The sequence below is a fragment of the Camellia sinensis genome, chromosome 2 (genome assembly GCF_055761805.1).
Source record: "Camellia sinensis isolate YWXY chromosome 2, ASM5576180v1, whole genome shotgun sequence".
In the NCBI taxonomy this organism is placed as follows: domain Eukaryota; kingdom Viridiplantae; phylum Streptophyta; class Magnoliopsida; order Ericales; family Theaceae; genus Camellia; species Camellia sinensis.
The window spans coordinates 6216423-6239599 of NC_138962.1; positions in this window are offsets into that span (position 1 = coordinate 6216423).

The following is a 23177-nucleotide window of genomic DNA, read 5'->3' on the forward strand; positions in this document are numbered from 1 at the left end:
TAATTTCCAAATAGATCGTTAAGGTATAGTGGTTTCTTGAATGAACTTCAATTTTTAATTTTCTGCAACTTTCATTTTTATTTTTATTCATCTTCCATTTTTATTCAAGTTATTTTTCTATTCAACCTCATTTTAGATTTAATTTCCAAATAGATCGTTAAGGTATAGTGGTTTTTTGAATGAACTTCCAATTTTAATTTTCTGCAACTCCCATTTTTATTTCTATTCAATGCCTTTTTTTGTTCATGTTTCTTTTCTAATCAACTTCCTTTTTTATTTAATTTCCAAATAGATCGTTAACGTATAGTGATTTCATGAATGAACTTCCATTTTTAATTTTCTTCAACTTCCATTTTTATTTTTATTTAACTTCATTTTTCATTCAAGTTTCTTTTCTACTCAACTTCCTTTTTTATTTAATTTCCAAATTGATCGTTAACGTATAGTGGTTTCTTGATTGAACTTCCATTTTTAATTTTATGCAACTTTCACTTTTCTTTTTATTCAACTTCCATATTTATTCAATTTACTTTTCTATTAAACATCCTTTTTTATTTAATTTCCAAATAGATCGTTAAGGTATAGTGGTTTCTTTAGTGAACTTCTATTTTTTATTTTATGGAACTTCCATTTTTATTCAAGTTATTTTTCTATTCAACTTCCTTTTTTATTTAATTTCCAAATAGATCGTTAAGGTATAGTGGTTTCTGGAATGAACTTCCATTTTTAATTTTATGCAACTTGCATTTTTATTTTTATTCAACTTCCATTTTTATTCAATTTACTTTTCTATTCAACTTCCTTTTTTATTTAATTTCCAAATAGATCGTTAACGTATAGTGGTTTCATGAATGAACTTCCATTTTAAATTTTCTTCAACTTCCATTTTTATTTTTATTTAACTTCCTTTTTTATTCAAGTTTCTTTTCTACTCAACTTCCTTTTTTATTTAATTTCCAAATAGATCGTGAAGGTATAGTGGTTTCTGGATTGAGCTTCCATTTTTAATTTTATGCAACTTTCATTTTTATTTTTTTTCAACTTCCATTTTTATTCAATTTACTTTTCTATTAGACTTCCTTTTTTATTTAATTTCCAAATAGATCGCTAAGGTGTAGTGGTTTCTTGAATAAACTTCCATTTTTAATTTTCTGCAACTTTCATTTTTATTTTTATTCGACTTCCATTTTTATTCAAGTTATTTTTCTATTCAACTTCATTTTTTATTTAATTTCCAAATAGATCGATAAGGTATAGTGGTTTCTCGAATGAACTTCCAATTTTAATTTTCTGCAACTTCCATTTTTCTTTCTATTCAACTTCTTTTTTTATTCAAGTTTTTTTCTATTCAACTTCCTTTTTTATTTAATTTCCAAATAGATCGTTAACGTATAGTGGTTTCTTCAATGAACTTCCATTTTTAATTTTCTTCAACTTCCATTTTTATTTTTATTTAACTTCCTTTTTTATTCAATTTACTTTTCTGTTAAACTTCCTTTTTATTTGATTTCCAAATAGATCGTTAAGGTATAGTGGTTTCTTGAATGAACTTCCATTTTTAATTTTTTTCAACTTCCATTTTTATTTTTATTTTACTTCCTTTTTTATTCAATTTACTTTTCTATTAAACTACCTTTTTTATTTAATTTCAAAATAGATCGTTAAGCTATATTGGTTTCTGGATTGAACTTCAATTTTTAATTTTTTGCAACTTTCACTTTTCTTTTTATTCAATTCCATTTTTATTCAATTTACTTTTCTATTAAACTTCCTTTTTTATTTAATTTCCAAATAGATCGTTAATGTATAGTGGTTTCTTTACTGAACTTCCATTTTTAATTTTATGGAACTTCCATTTTTATTTTTGTTCAACTTCCATTTTTATTCAAGTTATTTTTCTATTCAACTTCCTTTTTAATTTAATTTCCAAATGAATCGTTAAGGTACAGTGGTTTCTTGAATGAACTTCCATTTTTAATTTTATGTAACTTTCATTTTTGTTTTTATTCAACTTTCATTTTTATTCAATTTACTTTTCTATTAAACTTCCTTTTCAATGTAATTTCCAAGTAGGTCGTTAAAGTATAGTGGTTTCTTGAATGAACTTCCGTTTTTTATTTTCTGCAACTTTTAGTTTTATTTTTATTCGACTTCCATTTTTATTCAAGTTATTTTTCTATTCAACTTCATTTTTTATTTAATTTCCAAATAGATCGTTAAGGTATAGTGGTTTCTTGAATGAACTTCCAATTTTAATTTTCATCAACTTCCATTTTTATTTCTATTCAACTTCTTTTTTTATTTAATTTTCAAATAGATCTTTAAGGTATACTGGTTTCCGAATTGAACTTCCATTTTTAATTTTATGCAACTTTCACTTTTCTTTTTATTCCACTTCCGTTTTTATTCAATTTACTTTTCTATTAAACTTCCTTTTTATTTAATTTCCAAATACATCGTTAATATAGCGATCCCGGGTTTACCCTTGTTGTACAGTGATCCGGACATGTGTCCATGGATGTTGGTATTTGTTTATTATTTAGTTTGCATCCTCTTTACTTTGTATATTGAGTTATAAGATGTGTTGGGCAGGTTTGTTACAGGTTGGTTGTGTTTGGGAGCCTAGTGTTGCTGCCCAGATTTTTGGACCTTCGCTCGAGCGAGGAGTTGGTCGCTCGAGCGAGAGTGAGGTTCGTGTCTGGTGGGTCGAGCCAGGGTGGCTTCGCTCGAGCGAGTGTTGCGTTTGGTTTTGGACCTGAGAGTTGCCTTTCTTTGCTCGAGCAAGCTTCCTTCGCTCGAGCGGTCTGGGTTTTTCTTCGCTCGATCGAGAACTTCTTGGCTCGAGCGAGAGTTTTCTATGTCTGGTCGCTCGAGCGACCAAGTCTTCGCTCGAGCGAGCGTGTTTTATATCAGCGGACAGTAGCGATTTTGAACTTCAGTTTTTCATTTCTTTTTTTGATCAAACCCTAAATCCGAGACCCTCTCTCTCTAAACTTACACCCTCTCTAAGATTTGATCTCCCTAGAGTGTGAATCTAGCCTAGAGCCTTTGTTAAAAAGATAGAGGGCGTTGAGAGCTTTGATTTAATCTGAAAAAGTTTGGATTTGGAGCAAGTTGATCTTCGAGTCTTCATCTCCTTTTTGGCTTAAACTTCGAGGTAGGGATACCCTACTCCTCTCTATGGATTTTGTCTTTAAATTTTGGTATTTTGAGATGTTGGGCTTGGCTTGGTAATTTTGTGAAAGTTTGGGGCTTTTGTGCAATTTTACAAAAGTTGGGGTTTTATTCATAATAAACCTAGATGCATGTTTGGCATAGAGAAATGGAATAAATGTTGAATCATTGATGAAAATGGGACCTAAGGGTTGAAATGGTAATTATGGATAACGACCTAATTACATTGTTTAATTAATTGGGATAATTAATTGTGAGAAATGAGGAAATGAAATGTTGATTGAATATCCATTGTGCATTTATTTTCTGTTTAGAAATAACTGCTTTGGGCTATCGGTGGAGGATAGTCGTGATTGTTGTAGACAATGCATGATGATTAGGCAAACTGAAACTAATCAATGAAATGTGTCATGGAACTTGACGGTTGATAGAATACATTAACTGTATGTATTGGGTGATTGTATATAGAACCAATGTGTTTATATACGTTATGTGTAGAGGAGGAGATAGGGGATGTACTCCGCGGTTTAGGGGAAGATAGGGGATGTATCTCTAAACCGGATAGTGTTGGCAGAAGATAGGGGATGAACTCCGTAGATATAGCTCATATGCTTGTCTAGAGAAGTGAAGATAGAGCTTATATGCTTATCTTGGTAAAGTGTGGATACAGCTTATATGCTTATCTGTGAATGTGGGATATAGTTTTTATACATATCTGTGGAAATGATGATAGAGCTAGCATGCTTATCTGTTGAAAAAGGGAAAATGAAAGGTAACTTAGACTCATAAGTTGTATGACATAAATGTGTAATTTATGTGAATGTATCTGTGTTAGCCATCTATCAATTGCTAATCTTTTAGTCATTGTTCATGGTTGGTTTAGTGTATTTCTACTGGGCTGTGGCTCACCCTATATGGGAACATCATTTTCAGGTACAGGAAGCATGCCACCTCCAAGGACATAGCTTGGGAGGCTAGAGGCGGACATAATGTAGTCGTTTTACTTTTTGATGTATTACATGTAAATACAAGCCAAGGGCTTAATGTGTATGAGTTAGTACTCTTTTGTTGTAACCAAGTGTTAACTTGGAAAGCTGTAAGCCCGTAGGGCATTTTGTTTTGATGTTAACATGTAATACTTATGTAATGGAACTCTAATGAATAAAAGTATGTGGTTAGTTTACATGTAAATGCATGTCTTATCTGATGGGTTTAATGTTGTTATTTTGAGGGCGTTACATAGATCGTTAAGGTATAGTGCTTTCTTGAATGAACATCCATTTTTAATTTTCTGCAACTTCCAATTTTATTTTTATTCGACTTCCACTTTTATTCAATTTACTTTTCTATTAAACTTCCTATTTAATTTAATTTCCTAATAGATCGTTAAGGTATACTGGTTTCTGGATTGAACTTCCATTTTTATTTTATGCAACTTTAACTTTTCTTTTTATTCAACTTCCATTTTTATTCAATTTATTTTTCTATTAAACTTCCTTTTTTATTTAATTTCCAAATAGATCGTTAAGGTATAGTGGTTTATTTAATGAACTTCCATTTTTAATTTTATGGAACATCCATTTTTATTTTTATTCAGCTTCCATTTTTATTCAGGTTATTTTTCTATTCAACTTTCTTTTTTATTTAATTTCCAATGAGATCGTTAAGGTATAGTGGTTTCTTGAATTAACTTCCATTTTTAACTTTCTGCAACTTCCATTTTTATTTTTATTTAACTCCCTTTTTTATTCATGTTTCTTATCTACTCAACTTCCTTTTTTATTTAATTTCCAAATAGATCGCCAAGGTATAGTGGTTTCTGGATTGAACTTCCATTTTTATTTTTATTCAACTTCCGTTTTTATTCAATTTAATTTTCTATTAAACTTCCTTTTTTATTTAATTTCCATATAAATCGTTAAGGTATAGTGGTTTCTTGAATGAACTTCCAATTTTAATTTTCTGCAACTTCTTTTTTTATTCAAGCTTCTTTTCTATTCAACTTCATTTTTTATTTAATTTCCAAATAGATTGTTAAGGTATAGTGGTTTCTCGATTGAACTTCCATTTTTAATTTTATGCAACTTTCATTTTTATTTTTATTCAACTTCCATTTTTATTCAATTTACTTTTCTATTAAACTTCGTTTTCTATTTAATTTCCAAATAGATCGTTAAGTTATGTTGGTTTTTGAATGAACTTCCATTTTTAATTTTCTGCAACTTCTATTTTTATTTTTATTTGACTTTCATTTTTATTCAATTTACTTTTCTATTCAACTTCCTTTTTTATTTAATTTCCCAATAGATCGTTAAGGTATAGTGGTTTCTTGAATGAACTGCCATTTTTAATTTTCTCCAACTACAATTTTTATTTTTAGTTAACTTCCTTCTTTGTTTGTTCAGGTTTCTTTTATACTCAACTTCCTTCTTTATTTAATTTCCAAATAGATCGTTAAGGTATAGTGGCTTCTGGATTGAACTTCCATTTTTAATTTTCTGCAACTTCAACTTTTATTTCTATTCAACTTCCATTTTTATTCAATTTACTTTTCAATTAAACATCCTTTTTTATTTAATTTCCAAATAGATCGCTAAGGTATAGTGGTTTGTTGAACGAATTTCCATTTTTAATTTTTTGCAACTTCTATTTTTATTTTTATTCGACTTCCATAATTATTCAATTTACTTTTCTATTGAAATTGCTTTTTATTTAATTTCCAAATAGATCGTTAAGGTATACTGGTTTCTAGATTGAGCTTCCATTTTTAATTTTTTGCAACTTCCACTTTTCTTTTTATTCAACTTCCATCTTTATTCAATTAAATTTTTTATTAAAATTCCTTTTTTATTTTATTTCCAAATAGATCGTTAAGGTATAGTGGTTTCTTGAATGAAATTCCATTTTTTATTTTTTGCAACTTTTAGTTTTATTTTTATTCGACTTCCATTTTTATTCAAGTTATTTTTCTATTCAACTTCATTTTTTATTTAATTTCCAAATTGATCGTTAAGGTATAGTGGGGTCTTGAATGAACTTCCAATTTTAATTTTCTACAAGTTCCACTTTTATTTCTATTCAACTTCTTTTTTTATTCAAGTTTCTTTTCTATTCAACTTCTTTTTTTATTTAATTTCCAAATAGATCTTTAAGGTATACTGGTTTCTGGATTGAACTTCCATTTTTAATTTTATGCAACTTTCACTTTTCTTTTTATTCCACATCCATTTTTATTCAATTTACTTTTCTATTAAACTTCCTTTTTATTTAATTTCCAAATAGATCGTTAAGGTATAGTGGTTTCATGATTGAACTTCCATTTTTAATTTTCTTCAACTTCCGTATTTATTTTTATTTAACTTTCTTTTTTATTCAAGTTTCTTTTCTACTCAACTTCCTTTTTTATTTAATTTCCAAATAGATTGTTAAGGAATAGTGGTTTCTGGAGTGAACTTCCATTATTAATTTTTTGCAACTTTCATTTTTATTTTTATTCAACTTCCATTTTTATTCAATTTACTTTTCTATTAGACTTCCTTTTTTATTTAATTTCCAAATAGATCGTTAAGGTATAGTGGTTTCTTGAATAAACTTCCATTTTTAATTTTCTGCAACTTTCATTTTTATTTTTATTCGACTTCCATTTTTCTCAAGTTATTTTTCTATTCGAGTTCATTTTTTATTTAATTTCAAAATAGATCGTTAACGTATAGTGGTTTCTCGAATGAACTTCCGATTTTAATTTTCTGCAACTTCCATTTTTCTTTCTATTCAACTTCCTTTTTTATTTAATTTCCAAATAGATCGTTAACGTATAGTGGTTTCTTCAATGAACTTCCATTTTTAATTTTCTTCAACTTCCATTTTTATTTTTATTTAACTTCTTTTTTATTCATAGTGGTTTCTTGGATGAACTTCCATTTTTAATTTTCTTCAACTTCCATTTTTATTTTTATTTAACTGCCTTTTTTATTCAATTTACTTTTCTATTAAACTACCTTTTTTATTTAATTTCAAAATAGATCGTTTTGCTATAGTGGTTTCTGGATTGAACTTCCATTTTTAATTTTTTGCAACTTTCACTTTTCTTTTTATTCAATTCCATTTTTATTCAATTTACTTTTCTATTAAACTTCCTTTTTTATTTAATTTCCAAATAGATCGTTACGGTATAGTGGTTTCTTTACTGAACTTCCATTTTTAATTTTATGGAACTTCCATTTTTATTTTTATTCAAGTTATTTTTCTATTCAACTTCCTTTTTAAATTAATTTCCAAATAGATCGTTAAGGTATAGTGGTTTTTTGAATGAACTTCCATTTTTAATTTTATGCAACTTTCATTTTTATTTTTATTCAACTTCCATTTTTATTCAATTTACTTTTCTATTAAACTTCCTTTTCTATTTAATTTCCAAATAGATCGTTAAAGTATAGTGGTTTCTTGAATGAACTTCCGTTTTTTATTTTCTGAAACTTTTAGTTTTATTTTTATTCGACTTCCATTTTTCTTCAAGTTATTTTTCTATTCAACTTCATTTTTTATTTAATTTCCAAATAGATCGTTAAGGTATAGTGGTTTCTTGAATGAACTTCCAATTTTAATTTTCATCAACTTCCATTTTTATTTCTATTCAACTTCTTTTTTTATTCAAGTTTCTTTTCAATTCAACTTCTTTTTTTATTTAATTTCCAAATAGATCTTTAAGGTATACTGGTTTCTGAATTGAACTTCCATTTTTAATTTTAGGCAACTTTGACATTTCTTTTTATTCCACTTCCATTTTTATTCAATTTACTTTTCTATTAAACTTCCTTTTTATTTAATTTCCAAATAGGTCGTTAATGTATAGTGGTTTCTTGATTGAACTTCCATTTTTAATTTTCTTCAACTTTCAGTTTTATTTTTATTCGACTTCCATTTTTATTCAAGTTATTTTTCTATTCAACTTCATTTTTTATTTAATTTCCAAATAGATCGTTAAGGTATAGTGGTTTCTTGAATGAACTTCCAATTTTAATTTTCTGCAAATTCCATTTTTATTTCTATTCAAATTCCATTTTTATTCAATTTACTTTTCTATTAAACTTCCTTTTCTATTTAATTTCCAAATAGATCGTTAAAGTATAGTGGTTTCTTGAATGAACTTCCGTTTTTTATTTTCTGCAACTTTTAGTTTTATTTTTATTCGACTTTCATTTTTATTCAAGTTATTTTTCTATTCAACTTCATTTTTTATTTAATTTCCAAATTGATCGTTAAGGTATAGTGGTTTCTTGAATGAACTTCCAATTTTAATTTTCTGCAACTTCCATTTTTATTTCTATTCAACTTCTTTTTTTATTCAAGTTTCTTTTCTATTCAACTTCTTTTTTTATTTAATTTCCAAATAGATCTTTATGGTATACTGGTTTCTGGATTGAACTTCCATTTTTAATTTTATGCAACTTTCACTTTTCTTTTTATTACACATCCATTTTTCTTCAATTTACTTTTCTATTAAACTTCCTTTTTATTTAATTTCCAAATAGATCGTTAAGGTATAGTGGTTTCTTGAATGAACTTCCATTTTTAATTTTCTTCTACTTCCATTTTGAATTTTATTTAACTTCCTTTTTTATTCAATTTACTTTTCTATTAAACTTCCTTTTTATTTGATTTCCAAATAGATCGTTAAGGTATAGTGGTTTTTTGAATGAACTTCCATTTTTAATTTTTTTCAACTTCCTTTTTTATTCAATTTCCAAATAGATCGTTAAGGTATATTTTTTTTGGATTGAACTTCCATTTTTAGTTTTATGCAACTTTCACTTTTCTTTTTATTCAACTTCCATTTTTATTCCATTTACTTTTCTATTAAACTTCCTTTTTTATTTAATTTCCAAATAGATCGTTAAGGTATAGTGGTTTCTTTAATGAAGTTCCATTTTTTATTTTATGGAACTTCCATTTTTATTTTTATTCCGCTTCCATTTTTATTCAAGTTATTTTTCTATTCAACTTCCTTTTTTATTTAATTTCCAAATAGATCGTTATGGTATAGTGGTTTCTTGAATGAACTTCCATTTTTAATTTTATGCAATTTTCATTTTTATTTTTATTCAACTTCCATTTTTATTCAATTTACTTTTCTATTGAACTTCCTTTTCTATTTAATTTCTGTAACGCCCTCAAAAAAAAAACATTAAACCCATCAAATAAGACTTGCATTTACATATAAACTAACCACATTCTTTTATTCATTAGAGTTCCATTACATAAGTATTACATGTTAACATCATAACAAAATGCCCTACGGGCTTACAGCTTTCCAAGTTAACACTTGGTTACAACAAAAGAGTACTAACTCGATTACACATTATGCCCTGGGCTTGAAGTTACATGTAATACATCAAAAGTTAAGCGACAAAAGTATGTCTGCCACTAGCCTCTCAGCTATGTCCTTGGAGGTGGCATGCTTCCTGCACCTGAAAATGATATTCCCATATAGGGTGAGCCACAGCCCAGTAGAAATACGCTAAACCAACCATGGACAATGACTAAAATATTAGCAATTGATAGATGGTCAACACTGATACATCCACATAAATCATATATTTATGTCATACAACTTATGAGCCTAAGTTACCTTTCATTTTCCCTTTTTCAACAGATAAGCATGCTAGCTCTATCATCATTTCCACAGATATGTATAAAAACTATATCTCACATTCAGATAAGCATAAAAGCTATATCCACATTCTCAACAGATATGTATAACAACAATATCCCACATTCACAGATAAGCATATAAGCTGTATCCACACATCACAAAGATAAGCATATAAGCTCTATCTTCACTTCTTTAGACAAGCATATGAGCTGTATCTACGGAGTTCATCCCCTATCTTCTCCCAACACTAACCGGTTTAGAGGTACATCCCCTATCTTCCCCTAAACCGCGGAGTACATCCCCTATCTCCTCCTCTACACATAACGTATATAAACACATTGGTTCTATATACAATCACCCAATACATACAATTAATGTATTCTATCAACCGTCAAGTTCCATGACACATTTCATTGATTGGTTTCAGTTTGCCTAATCATCATGCATTGTCTACAACAATCACGACTATCCTCCACCGATAGCCCAAAGCAGTTATTTCTAAACAGAAAATAAATGCACAATGGATATTTAATCAACATTTCATTTCTTCATTTCTCCCAATTAATTATCCCAATTAATTAAACAATGTAATCAGGCCATTATCCATAAGTACCATTTCAACCCTTAGGTCCCATTTTCATCAATGATTTAACATTCATTCAATTTCTCTATGCCAAACATGCATTCAGGTTTATTATGAATAAAACCCCAACTTTTGTAAAATTACACAAAAGCCCCAAACTTTCACAAAATTACCAAACCAAACCCAACATCTCAAAATACCAAAATTTAAAGACAAAACCCATAGAGAGGAGTAGGATATCCCTACCTCGAAGTTTAAGCCACAAAGGAGATGAAGACTCCAAGATCAACTTGCTCCAAATCCAAACTTTTTCAGATTAAAGCGAAGCTCTCAACGCCCTCTATCTTTTTAATAAAGGCCCTAGGCTAGATTCACACCCTAGGGAGATCAAACCTTAGAGAGAGTGCAAGTTTAGGGAGAGAGAGGCTCGGATTAAGGGTTTTGGATAAAAAAGAAAGTGAAAAAGTGATGTTTTAGACGCTGCTGTCCGCTGATATAAAACACGCTCGCTCGAGCGAAGGCTTGGTCGCTCGAGCGACCAGACACAGAAAACTCTCGCTCGAGCCAAGAAGTTCTCGATCGAGCGAAGAAAAATCCAGACCGCTCGAGCGAAGGAAGCTCGCTCGAGCCAAGAAAGACAGCTCTCAGGTCCAGAACCAGGTGCAACACAACTCTCGCTCGAGCGACAAACTCCTCGCTCGAGCGAAGGACCAAAAATCTGGGCAGCAACACTAGGCTCCCAAACACAACCAACCTGTAACAAACCTGCCTAACACATCCCATAACTCAATATACAAAGTACAAAGGATGCAAACACGATAATAAACAACAACCAACATCCACGGACACATGTCCGGATCACTGTACAACAAGGGTAAACCCGGGATCGCTATAACCTCCCCTCCTTAAAGAATTTCGCCCCCGAAATTAAGCACAAGTTTTCAAAACAAGTTTTCCTCCATTTTAAACAATGTTACACTTTAACATTCAACAATTCGACCCATTACCGGTCATCCCATCCCTTTAACAAGAGACATTTCACAATATGTAAATAACATATGTACTTTTAACATGCACCAACATTATGCACTAACTTTCCAATGTCAACAATATACTTAACACATATAATGTTACATTCAACTTCCATATGAGGCAAGTTCCAAAACATACTTCCAATAATCAAAACATTTTCAATGTTTCACAACTTAAGACATATATAAAAGCTCTTAAGTTCAATCAAAATGTAAAATTAAATACAAGATCACATATCAACAAACAAGTCCGGATATTTCTCTCGGACTTCCAACTCACGTTCCCAAGTGGCTTCCTCCACTCCGTGATGTTTCCACAAGACTTTCACCAAAGGAATGGTCTTGCCACGCAGGACCTGATCCCGCCTATCCAAGACCCGAACCGGTCTCTCCTCATACGAGGCATCCTCATCTACCTCTAAATCAGTCCAATCCAACACATGTGATGGATCTGGCTCATACTTCCGAAGCATACTCACATGAAACACGTCATGCACTCCGGACAACTGCGGTGGTAAGGCTAATCGATAAGCAACCTCACCTATCCTCTCAAGGATCTCAAAAGGACCAATAAACCGAGGGGATAACTTCCCACTCTTCCCAAACCTCATCAGACCTCGCCTAGGTGATATCTTCAGAAAGACATGATCACCTACCTCAAACGCCAAAGGCCTCCTCCTACGGTCAGCATAAGATTTCTGCCGACTCTGGGCTGTAACAAGCCTCCTACGGATAAGCTCAACTTTCTCCGTCGTCTCCCTAACCAACTCCGGACCCAACAAAGGTGCATCACCCACCTCGGCCCAACAAACTGGAGACCTACACGGTCGGCCATACAAGGCCTCAAACGGTGCCATACCGATGCTAGACTGAAAACTGTTGTTGTAGGCAAACTCTACCAATGGCAAGTGCCTCTCCCACGTCCCACTGAAGTCCAGGACACAACCCCGAAGCATATCTTCAAGGATCTGGATAGTACGCTCGGACTGCCCGTCAGTCTGAGGATGGTAGGCCGTACTAAAAGTCAACTTAGTACCCAAGGCACTCTGCAAACTCTGCCACAACCTAGCAGTAAAACGAGGATCTCTATCTGAGACGATTGTCACTGGGACCCCGTGCAATCTCACTATGTCCCGAATATACAAGTCGGCAAGATGATCTACCGAATCTCTCACGCGCATAGGAATAAAGTGCGCCGACTTAGTCAACCGGTCTACAACCACCCAAATAGCATCACTACCCCGCTGAGTCCTCGGAAGACCTACAACGAAGTCCATAGTGACATGCTCCCACTTCCACTCGGCAATAGGCAAGGGTTGCAACAAACCCGCTGGCCTCTGATGCTCGGCCTTCACTTGCTGGCAAGTAAGGCACTTCGATACGAAAACAGCCACATCTCTCTTCATACCCCGCCACCAAAACTGGCGACCCAAATCCTGATACATCTTAGTACCCCACGGATGCACCGCAAGGCGCGAATGATGAAACTCTCGGAGTACTTCCTCTCGGCAAGACTCCGGTACAAACAAACGGTCTCGGTATCTCACACTCAGGTCGGGATACACTGTCAAACCCTTCTCAACTTTCCCACTGGAGATCTTCTCTCGGAGGGATTCTACCTCAAGGTCACCTCTCTGTGCCTCTAACACTCTAATCACAAGTGTAGGCTGCGCAACAACAGAAAACAAGGCCGCAGCCTCAACAGATTCGCCCAATAGCAAATCAAACTCGCCAAGTGCTCCCAACATCTCCCATTCCCGGATGGCTATACAGGCTACATCACTAATGGTTTTCCTACTAAGGGCATCGGCCACAACATTGGCCTTTCCCGGATGATAGTGCAACTCAAAATCATAATCCTCGATGAACTCTATCCATCTCCTCTGCCTCAAATTCAAGTCTTTCTGTGTAAACAGATACTTCAAACTCTTATGATCCGAGAATACCTCGAACCTCTCACCATAAAGGTAGTGCCTCCAGATTTTCAAGGCAAAAATCACTGCTGCTAACTCTAGGTCGTGTGTGGGGTAATTCTTCTCGTGTATTTTCAACTGACGTGAGCCGTAAGCTACCACTTTCCCTTCTTGCATCAACACACAACCCAAATCCTCTCGTGAGGCGTCACAATAAACCGCATAACCCAACCCTCTCTCCGGAATAATTAACACCGGAGCGGTGGTCAATCTAACTTTTAGTTCTTGGAACGACTTTTCACAAGTCTCACTCCACACAAACTTGACTCCCTTCCGAGTCAGTCTCGTCAACGGTGACGCTAACCTGGAGAAATCTTTCACAAACCGACGGTAATACCCAGCTAATCCCAGAAAACTGCGGATCTCAAACACACTCTTAGGCTGTGCCCAATCTTGCACTGCCTCAACCTTGGATGTATCAACAGACACCCCTTCCCCGGATACCACGTGGCCTAAGAATTTGACTTCCCCCAGCCAGAACTCACACTTCCCAAACTTGGCATACAGCCTATGGGCTCTAAGTAACTCAAGCACCACTCTCAAGTGTGCCTCGTGCTCCTCCTCAGAAGACGAATAGATAAGGATGTCGTCCACGAAGACGACCACAAATCGATCTAAGAACTCCCGGAAAATCCGGTTCATCAAGTCCATAAAGACTGCCGGTGCATTGGTAAGCCCAAATGGCATCACCAGAAACTCATAATGGCCATACCGCGTACGGAATGCCGTCTTAGGAATATCTTCCTCCCTGACCCTCAGCTGATGGTAACCCAATCTCAAGTCTATCTTAGAGAAACAACGGGAACCCTTCAATTGGTCAAACAAATCATCTATACGGGGCATAGGATACTTATTCTTAACTGTAGCCCGATTCAACTTCCGATAGTCAATACACAATCTCAAGGCACCATCTTTCTTTTTAACAAAGAGTGCCGGTGCTCCCCACGGTGAAACACTAGGGCGAACAAAGCCCTTATCTAGCAATTCCTGGAGCTGAACTTTCAACTCAACCAACTCTGCTGGAGCAAAACGGTAAGGTGCCATAGAAATCGGCGCCGTGCCGGGCACTAAATCAATAGAGAACTCTATCTCTCGGTGAGGTGGCAAACTAACAAGATCTTCGGGAAAAACATCCGAATACTCACAAACCACCCTCGGCAATACATGCTGGGTCTCACCACTCTCACCACTCTCAAAGCTAGCAAGTAGACTACTAAGCTCACTTCGCCCTCGCGAATCATACCCCGGTGGCAAAACACTACCAACCCGGTCTCCCAAGAAATGGAACCACTCCCCGCTCAAGGTACATAACGTGACCCTCTGGCGGTAGCAATCAATAACAGCCCGGTATGACGATAGCCAGTCCATACCCAAAATAACATCAAAACCCTTCATGGGCATGACAACAAACGGAAAAGGAAGCCTATAGTCGGCAACCTCTATATCACATCCTCTAACACCCTATTTCAGGATCAACTCACCACCCAAAGGCGATACCACACAAATAGGAGATGCTAACTGTGCTAACTCCAATTCCAAAACAGATGCAAATGCAGCAGATACAAAAGAATGAGATGCACCCGTGTCTATCAACACACTAGCAACTGAGTTGCAAAACAGAAAAGTACCTCTCACTACTGATGGAGCCGGTACTAAATCCTGCGCGGTAACAGCATACACGCGCCCCGTAGGCCCCTGGTCTACCTGCTCATCTCTCGGTGCAAAAGACTGCTGCACAGTCTGGGATGACGAAGCTCCCGGATTGGCCCTCGAGGCCTGCACAGACTGAGCTGGCTGAAAACTCTGCGTCTGCCTAGAACCAGACGCTCCCGAAGTGACACTCAACTGTGGGCAAAACCTCTTCATGTGCCCAGGTTGTCCACACTGATAACAAGTCAAGGGCTGCCCCCTGCCCAAACTCTGACTCTGCGGTCTAGCTGAAGAAGAAGCAGCTTTCTGACCCCTACCCTTCTGCGGGCAAACTGAAACCTTGTGACCCAGCTGGCCACACTTGTAACAAGTGAACTCCCCCTGACTGCCTCTCCCCGAGCCTACACTCGGCACTGGAAAGGTCGATCTAGAGACTGCACCCTGAGACTGCTGAGGGTTATAACCCTTCTGCCTCCTGCCATCATTCTGACTATCCTGGCTCCTCTTGGAGCCCCTCTGTTCTTCCTCCTCCTCCTGCATCATAATCTCCATATGAGCAGCAGCATCAACCAGGTGTCTATACTCTCGGATGTAAGACCCACCAACTCTCAACTTGAGGCCCCGCCTCAACTTCCGCTCAAACTCATAGCAACGGCGTTCCTCAGACGCCACCAGTTCCGGTGCAAACCTGGACAGACTGGTAAAAGTAGCCTCAAACTCGGCCACTGACAAGCCCTGCTGTTTAAGCCGGCTAAACTGATCCCTCAGCTTCTCCCTAGCTGCTGCTGACAAAAACCTCTCCTGAAAAGCATTTATAAACGCCTCCCAAGTACCACCAACACGAGCCTTCTCGTACTTCCACCATTGACCCGCATCTCCCTTCAGCTGGAAGGATGCCAAGGTCACTTTCAGTGCTCCGTCCTCAATGCCAAGCATCTCGAACGTCTTACTCATCTGTTCTAACCACTCATCAACCTTCAGTGGCTCCTTCGGATCCCCGATAAACTCGTCAGGATTAGACCGGAAGAACTCCCTCTTCAAGAAAGAAGGCCCTGACTCAGCTGCCTGATTCCCAGCTCTAAGAATACCCAAAGCTCCTGCTATCTCTCTGGCCAAGGCACCCATAGCCTGCTGACCCACTGGCTCGGCCACAGTGGCCTGCCCAACTCCCTCCTACACTGCCGGAATCTCACCCGGTGACGGTACTTCCTGCCTCGCAGGTCTACCACGCCTAGCACCTCTTCCTCGTCCTGACATCCTAATAAAGACAACACAGAATGTTAGCACATTCATAAATGTGGCGAAACTAAACACTCACGTCCTAATGCATGGACAACTGTAATTCACTCCACATAAGCACATAAACACATAAGCACTTACGAATTTCACTTCCGGATAATGATAGTCCCGAGACGTTACTAGAGTTCCGGTTAGAAATAGCATTGATCAAGTGCTTTTCCAACAAGACTCCCAGAAACTCAAGGATCCAATCAACATCCCAGAAATTAAATCCCATACCCACATAATCACATAAGCATGTTATCAATCAAGCACATAGCATATGATACTACATCTAAGTCTCTATCAAGCGAGACAAACCCATTGTGATACTAATCACTTCCCACGTACCCAAAGTATTCGAACCCGGTACGCTCTGATACCAAGTTGTAACGCCCTAAAAAAAAAACATTAAACCCATCAAATAAGACTTGCATTTACATATAAACTAACCACATTCTTTTATTCATTAGAGTTCCATTACATAAGTATTACATGTTAACATCATAACAAAATGCCCTACGGGCTTACAGCTTTCCAAGTTAACACTTGGTTACAACAAAAGAGTACTAACTCGATTACACATTAAGCCCTGGGCTTGAAGTTACATGTAATACATCAAAAGTTAAGCGACAAAAGTATGTCTGCCACTAGCCTCTCAGCTATGTCCTTGGAGGTGGCATGCTTCCTGCACCTGAAAATGATATTCCCATATAGGGTGAGCCACAGCCCAGTAGAAATACACTAAACCAACCATGGACAATGACTAAAATATTAGCAATTGATAGATGGTCAACACTGATACATCCACATAAATCATATATTTATGTCATACAACTTATGAGCCTAAGTTACCTTTCATTTTCCCTTTTTCAACAGATAAGCATGCTAGCTCTATCATCATTTCCACAGATATGTATAAAAACTATATCTCACATTCAGATAAGCATAAAAGCTATATCCACATTCTCAACAGATATGTATAACAACAATATCCCACATTCACAGATAAGCATATAAGCTGTATCCACACATCACAAAGATAAGCGTATAAGCTCTATCTTCACTTCTTTAGACAAGCATATGAGCTGTATCTACGGAGTTCATCCCCTATCTTCTCCCAACACTAACCGGTTTAGAGGTACATCCCCTATCTTCCCCTAAACCGCGGAGTACATCCTCTATCTCCTCCTCTACACATAACGTATATAAACACATTGGTTCTATATACAATCACCCAATACATACAATTAATGTATTCTATCAACCGTCAAGTTCCATGACACATTTCATTGATTAGTTTCAGTTTGCCTAATCATCATGCATTGTCTACAACAATCACGACTATCCTCCACCGATAGCCCAAAGCAGTTATTTCTAAACAGAAAATAAATGCACAATGGATATTTAATCAACATTTCATTTCTTCATTTCTCCCAATTAATTATCCCAATTAATTAAACAATGTAATTAGGCCATTATCCATAAGTACCATTTCAACCCTTAGGTCCCATTTTCATCAATGATTTAACATTCATTCAATTTCTCTATGCCAAACATGCATTCAGGTTTATTATGAATAAAACCCCAACTTTTGTAAAATTACACAAAAGCCCCAAACTTTCACAAAATTACCAAACCAAACCCAACATCTCAAAATACCAAAATTTAAAGACAAAACCCATAGAGAGGAGTAGGATATCCCTACCTCAAAGTTTAAACCACAAAGGAGATGAAGACTCCAAGATCAACTTGCTCCAAATCCAAACTTTTTCAGATTAAATCGAAGCTCTCAACGCCCTCTATCTTTTAAATAAAGGCCCTAGGCTAGATTCACACCCTAGGGAGATCAAACCATAGAGAGAGTGCAAGTTTAGGGAGAGAGAGGCTCGGATTAAGGGTTTTGGATAAAAAAGAAAGTGAAAAAGTGATGTTTTAGACGCTGCTGTCCGCTGATATAAAACACGCTCGCTCGAGCGAAGGCTTGGTCGCTCGAGCGACCAGACACAGAAAACTCTCGCTCGAGCCAAGAAGTTCTCGATCGAGCGAAGAAAAATCCAGACCGCTCGAGCGAAGGAAGCTCGCTCGAGCCAAGAAAGACAGCTCTCAGGTCCAGAACCAGGTGCAACACAACTCTCGCTCGAGCGACAAACTCCTCGCTCGAGCGAAGGACCAAAAATCTGGGCAGCAACACTAGGCTCCCAAACACAACCAACCTGTAACAAACCTGCCTAACACATCCCATAACTCAATATACAAAGTACAAAGGATGCAAACACGATAATAAACAACAACCAACATCCACGGACACATGTCCGGATCACTGTACAACAAGGGTAAACCCGGGATCGCTATAATTTCCAAATAGATCGTTAATGTATAGTGGTTTCTTGAATGAACTTCCGTTTTTTATTTTCTGCAACTTTTAGTTTTATTTTTATTCTACTTCCATTTTTATTCAAGTTATTTTTTTATTCAACTTCATTTTTTATTCAATTTACAAATAGATCGTTAAGGTATAGTGGTTTCTTGAATGAACTTCCAATTTTAATTTTCTGCAACTTCTATTTTTATTTCTATTCAACTTCTTTTTTTATTTAATTTCCAAATAGATCTTTAAGGTATACTGGTTTCTGGATTGAACTTTCATTTTTAATTTTATGCAACTTTCACTTTTCTTTTTATTCCACTTCCATTTTTATTAAATTTATTTTTCTATTAAACTTCCTTTTTATTTAATTTCCAAATAGATCGTTAAGGTATAGTGGTTTCTTGAATGAACTTCTATTTTTAATTTTCTTGAACTTTCATTTTTATTTTTATTCGACTTCTATTTTAATTTAAGTTATTTTTCTATTCAACTTTATTTTTTATTTAATTTCCAAATAGATCGTTAAGGTATAGTGGTTTCTTGAATGAACTTCCAATTTTAATTTTCTGCAACTTCCATTTTTATTTCTATTCAACTTCCATTTTTATTCAATTTACTTTTCTGTTAAACTTCCTTTTTTATTTATTCCAAATAGATCGTTAATGTATAGTGGTTTGTTGAACGAACTTCCATTTTTAATTTTCTGTAACTTTCATTTTTATTTTTATTCAACTTACATTTTTATTCAAGTTATTTTTCTATTCAACTTCCTTTTTTATTTAATTTCCAAATAGATCGTTAAGGTATACTGGTTTCTGGATTGAACTTCCATTTTTAATTTTATGCAACTTACACTTTTCTTTTTATTCAACTTCCTTTTTTATACAATTTACTTTTCTATTAAACTTCCTTTTTTATTTAATTTCCAAATAGATCGTTAAGGTATACTGGTTTATGGATTGAACTTCCATTTTTAATTTTCTGCAACTTCCACTTTTATTTTTATTCAGCTTCCATTTTTATTCAACTTATTTTTCTATTCAACTTCATTTTTTATTTAATTTCCAAATAGATCGTTAAGGTATAGTGGTTTCTGGATTGAACTTCCATTTTTAATTTTTTGCAACTTTCATTTTTATTTTTATTCAACTTCCATTTTTATTCTTGTTATTCTTCTATTAGACTTCCTTTTTTTTATTTAATTTCCAAATAGATCGTTAAGGTATAGTGGTTTCTTGAGCGAACTTCCATTTTTAATTTTCTGCAACTTTCATTTTCATTTTTATTCGACTTCCATTTTTATTCAAGTTATTTTTCTATTCAACTTCATTTTTTATTTAATTTCCAAATAGATCGTTAAGGTATAGTGGTTTCTTGAATGAACTTCCAATTTTAATTTTCTACAACTTCCAATTTTATTTCTATTCAACTTCTTTTTGTATTCAAGTTTTTTTCTATTCAACTTCCTTTTTTATTTAATTCATAAATAGATCGTTAAGGTATACTGGTTTCTGGATTGAACTTCAATTTTTAATTTTATGCAACTTTCATTTTTATTTTTATTCAACTTCCATTTTTATTCAATTTACTTTTCGATTAGACTTCCTTTTTTATTTAATTTCCAAATAGATCGTTAAGGTATAGTGGTTTCTTGAATGAACTTCTATTTTTAATTTTCTGCCACTTCCAACTTTCTTTGTATTCAACTTCTTTTTTTTTCAAGTTTCTTTTCTATTCAACTTCCTTTTTTATTTAATTTCCAAATAGATCGTTAAGGTATACTGGTTTCTGGATTGAACTTCCATTTTTAATTTTATGCAACTTACACTTTTCTTTTTATTCAACTTCCATTTTTATTCAATTTACTTTTCTATTAAACTTCCTTTTTTATTTAATTTCCAAATAGATCGTTCAGGTATAGTGGTTTCTTTAATTAACTTCCATTTTTAATTTTCGGCAACATCCGTTTTTATTATTATTCAACTTCTATTTTTATTCAAGTTATTGTTCTATTCAACTTCCTTTTTTATTTAATTTCGGAATACATCGTTAAGGTATAGTAGTTTCTTGAATGAACTTCCATTTTTAATTTTCTGCAACTTCCATTTTTATTTTTATTTAACTTCCTTTTTCATTCAAGTTTCTTTTCTACTCAACTTCCTTTTTCATTTAATTTCCAAATAGATCGTTAAGGTATAGGGGTTTCTGGATTGAACATCCATTTTTAATTTTATGCAACTTTCATTTTTATTATTATTCGACTTCGATTTTTATTCAATTTACTTTTCTATTCAACTTCTTTTTTTATTTAATTTCCAAATAGATCGTTAAGGTATAGGGGTTTCTGGATTGAACATCCATTTTTAATTTTATGCAACTCTCATTTTTATTATTATTCAACTTCCATTTTTATTCAATTTACTTTTCTATTAAACTTTCTTTTTTATTTAATTTCCAAATAGATCGGTATGGTATAGTGGTTTGTTGAATGAACTTCCATTTTTAATTTTTTGCAACTTCCATTTTTATTTTTATTCGACTTCCATTTTTATTCAAGTTATTTTTCTATTCAACTTCCTTTTTTATTTAATTTCCTAATAGATCGTTAAGGTATAGTGGTTTCTTGAATGAATTTACATTTTTAATTTTCTGCAACTTCCATTTATATTTTTATGTAACTTCCTTTTTTATTCAGGTTTCTTTTCTACTCAACTTCCTTTTTTATTTAATTTCCAAATAGATCGTTAAGGTATACTGGTTTCTGGATTGAACTTCCATTTTTAATTTTATGCAACTTCCATTTATATTTTTATTCAACTTCCATTTTTATTCAAGTTATTTTTCTATTCAACTTCCTTTTTTATTTAAGTTCCTAATAGATCGTTAAGGTATAGGGGTTTCTTGAATGAACTTCCATTTTTAATTGTCTGCAACTTCCATTTTAATTTTTATTTAACTTCCTTTTTTATTCAAGTTTCTTTTCAACTCAACTTCCTTTTTTATTTAATTTCCAAATAGATCGTTAGGGTATACTGGTTTCTGGATAGAACTTCCATTTTTTATTTTCTGCAACTTCCATTTTTATTCAATTTACTTTTCTATTTAACTTCCTTTTTTATTTAATTTCCAAATAGATCATTAAGGTATAGTGGTTTCTTGAATGAACTTCAATTTTTAATTTTCTGCAACTTCCGTTTCTATTGTTATTCAACTTCCATTTTTATTCAAGTTATTTTTCTATTCAACTTCCTTTTTTATTTAATTTCCTAATAGATCGTTAAGGTATAGTGATTTCTTGAATGAACTTCCATTTTTATTTTTCTTAAACTTCCATTTTTATTTTTATTTAACTTCCTTTTTCATTCAAGTTTCTTTTCTACTCAACTTCCATTTTTATTTAATTTCCAAATAGATCGTTAAGGTATAGTGGTTTCTGGATTGAACTTCCATTTTTAATTTTATGCAACTTCTATTTATATTTTTATTCAACTTCCATTTTTATTCAAGTTATTTTTCTATTCAACTTCCTTTTTTATTTAATTTCCTAACAGATCGTTAAGGTATAGTGGTTTCTTGAATGAACTTCCATTTTTAATTTTTTTAAACTTCCATTTTTATTTTTATTTAACTTCCTTTATCATCCAAGTTTCTTTTCTACTCAACTTCCTTTTTTATTTAATTTCCAAATAGATCGTTAATGTATACTGATTTTTGGATTGAACTTCCATTTTTAATTTTATGCAACTTCCATTTATATTTTTATTCAACTTCCATTTTTATTCAAGTTATTTTTCTATTCAACTTCCTTTTTTATTTAAGTTCCTAATAGATCGTTAAGGTATAGTGGTTTCTTGAATGAACTTCCATTTTTAATTTTCTGCAACTTCCATTTTTATTTTTATTTAACTTCCTTTTTTATTCAAGTTTCTTTTCTACTCAATTTCCTTTTTTATTTAATTTCCAAATAGATCGTTAAGGTATACTGGTTTCTGGATTGAACTTCCATTTTTTATTTTCTGCAACTTCCATTTTTATTTTTATTCAACTTCCATTTTTATTAAATTTACTTTTCTATTTAACTACCTTTTTTATTTAATTTTCAAATAGATCATTAAGGTATAGTGATTTCTTGAATGAACTTCAATTTTTAATTATCTGCAACTTCCGTTTTTATTATTATTCAACTTCCATTTTTATTCAAGTTATTTTTCTATTCAACTTCCTTTTTTATTTAATTTCCTAATAGATCGTTAAGGTATAGTGGTTTCTTGAATGAATTTCCATTATTAATTTTCTTAAACTTCCATTTTTATTTTTATTTAACTTCCTTTTTCATTCAAGTTTCTTTTCTACTCAACTTCCATTCTTTTCCAAATAGATCGTTAAGGTATAGTGGTTTCTGGATTGAACTTCCATTTTCAATTTTATGCAACTTTCATTTTTACTTTTATTCAACTTCCATTTT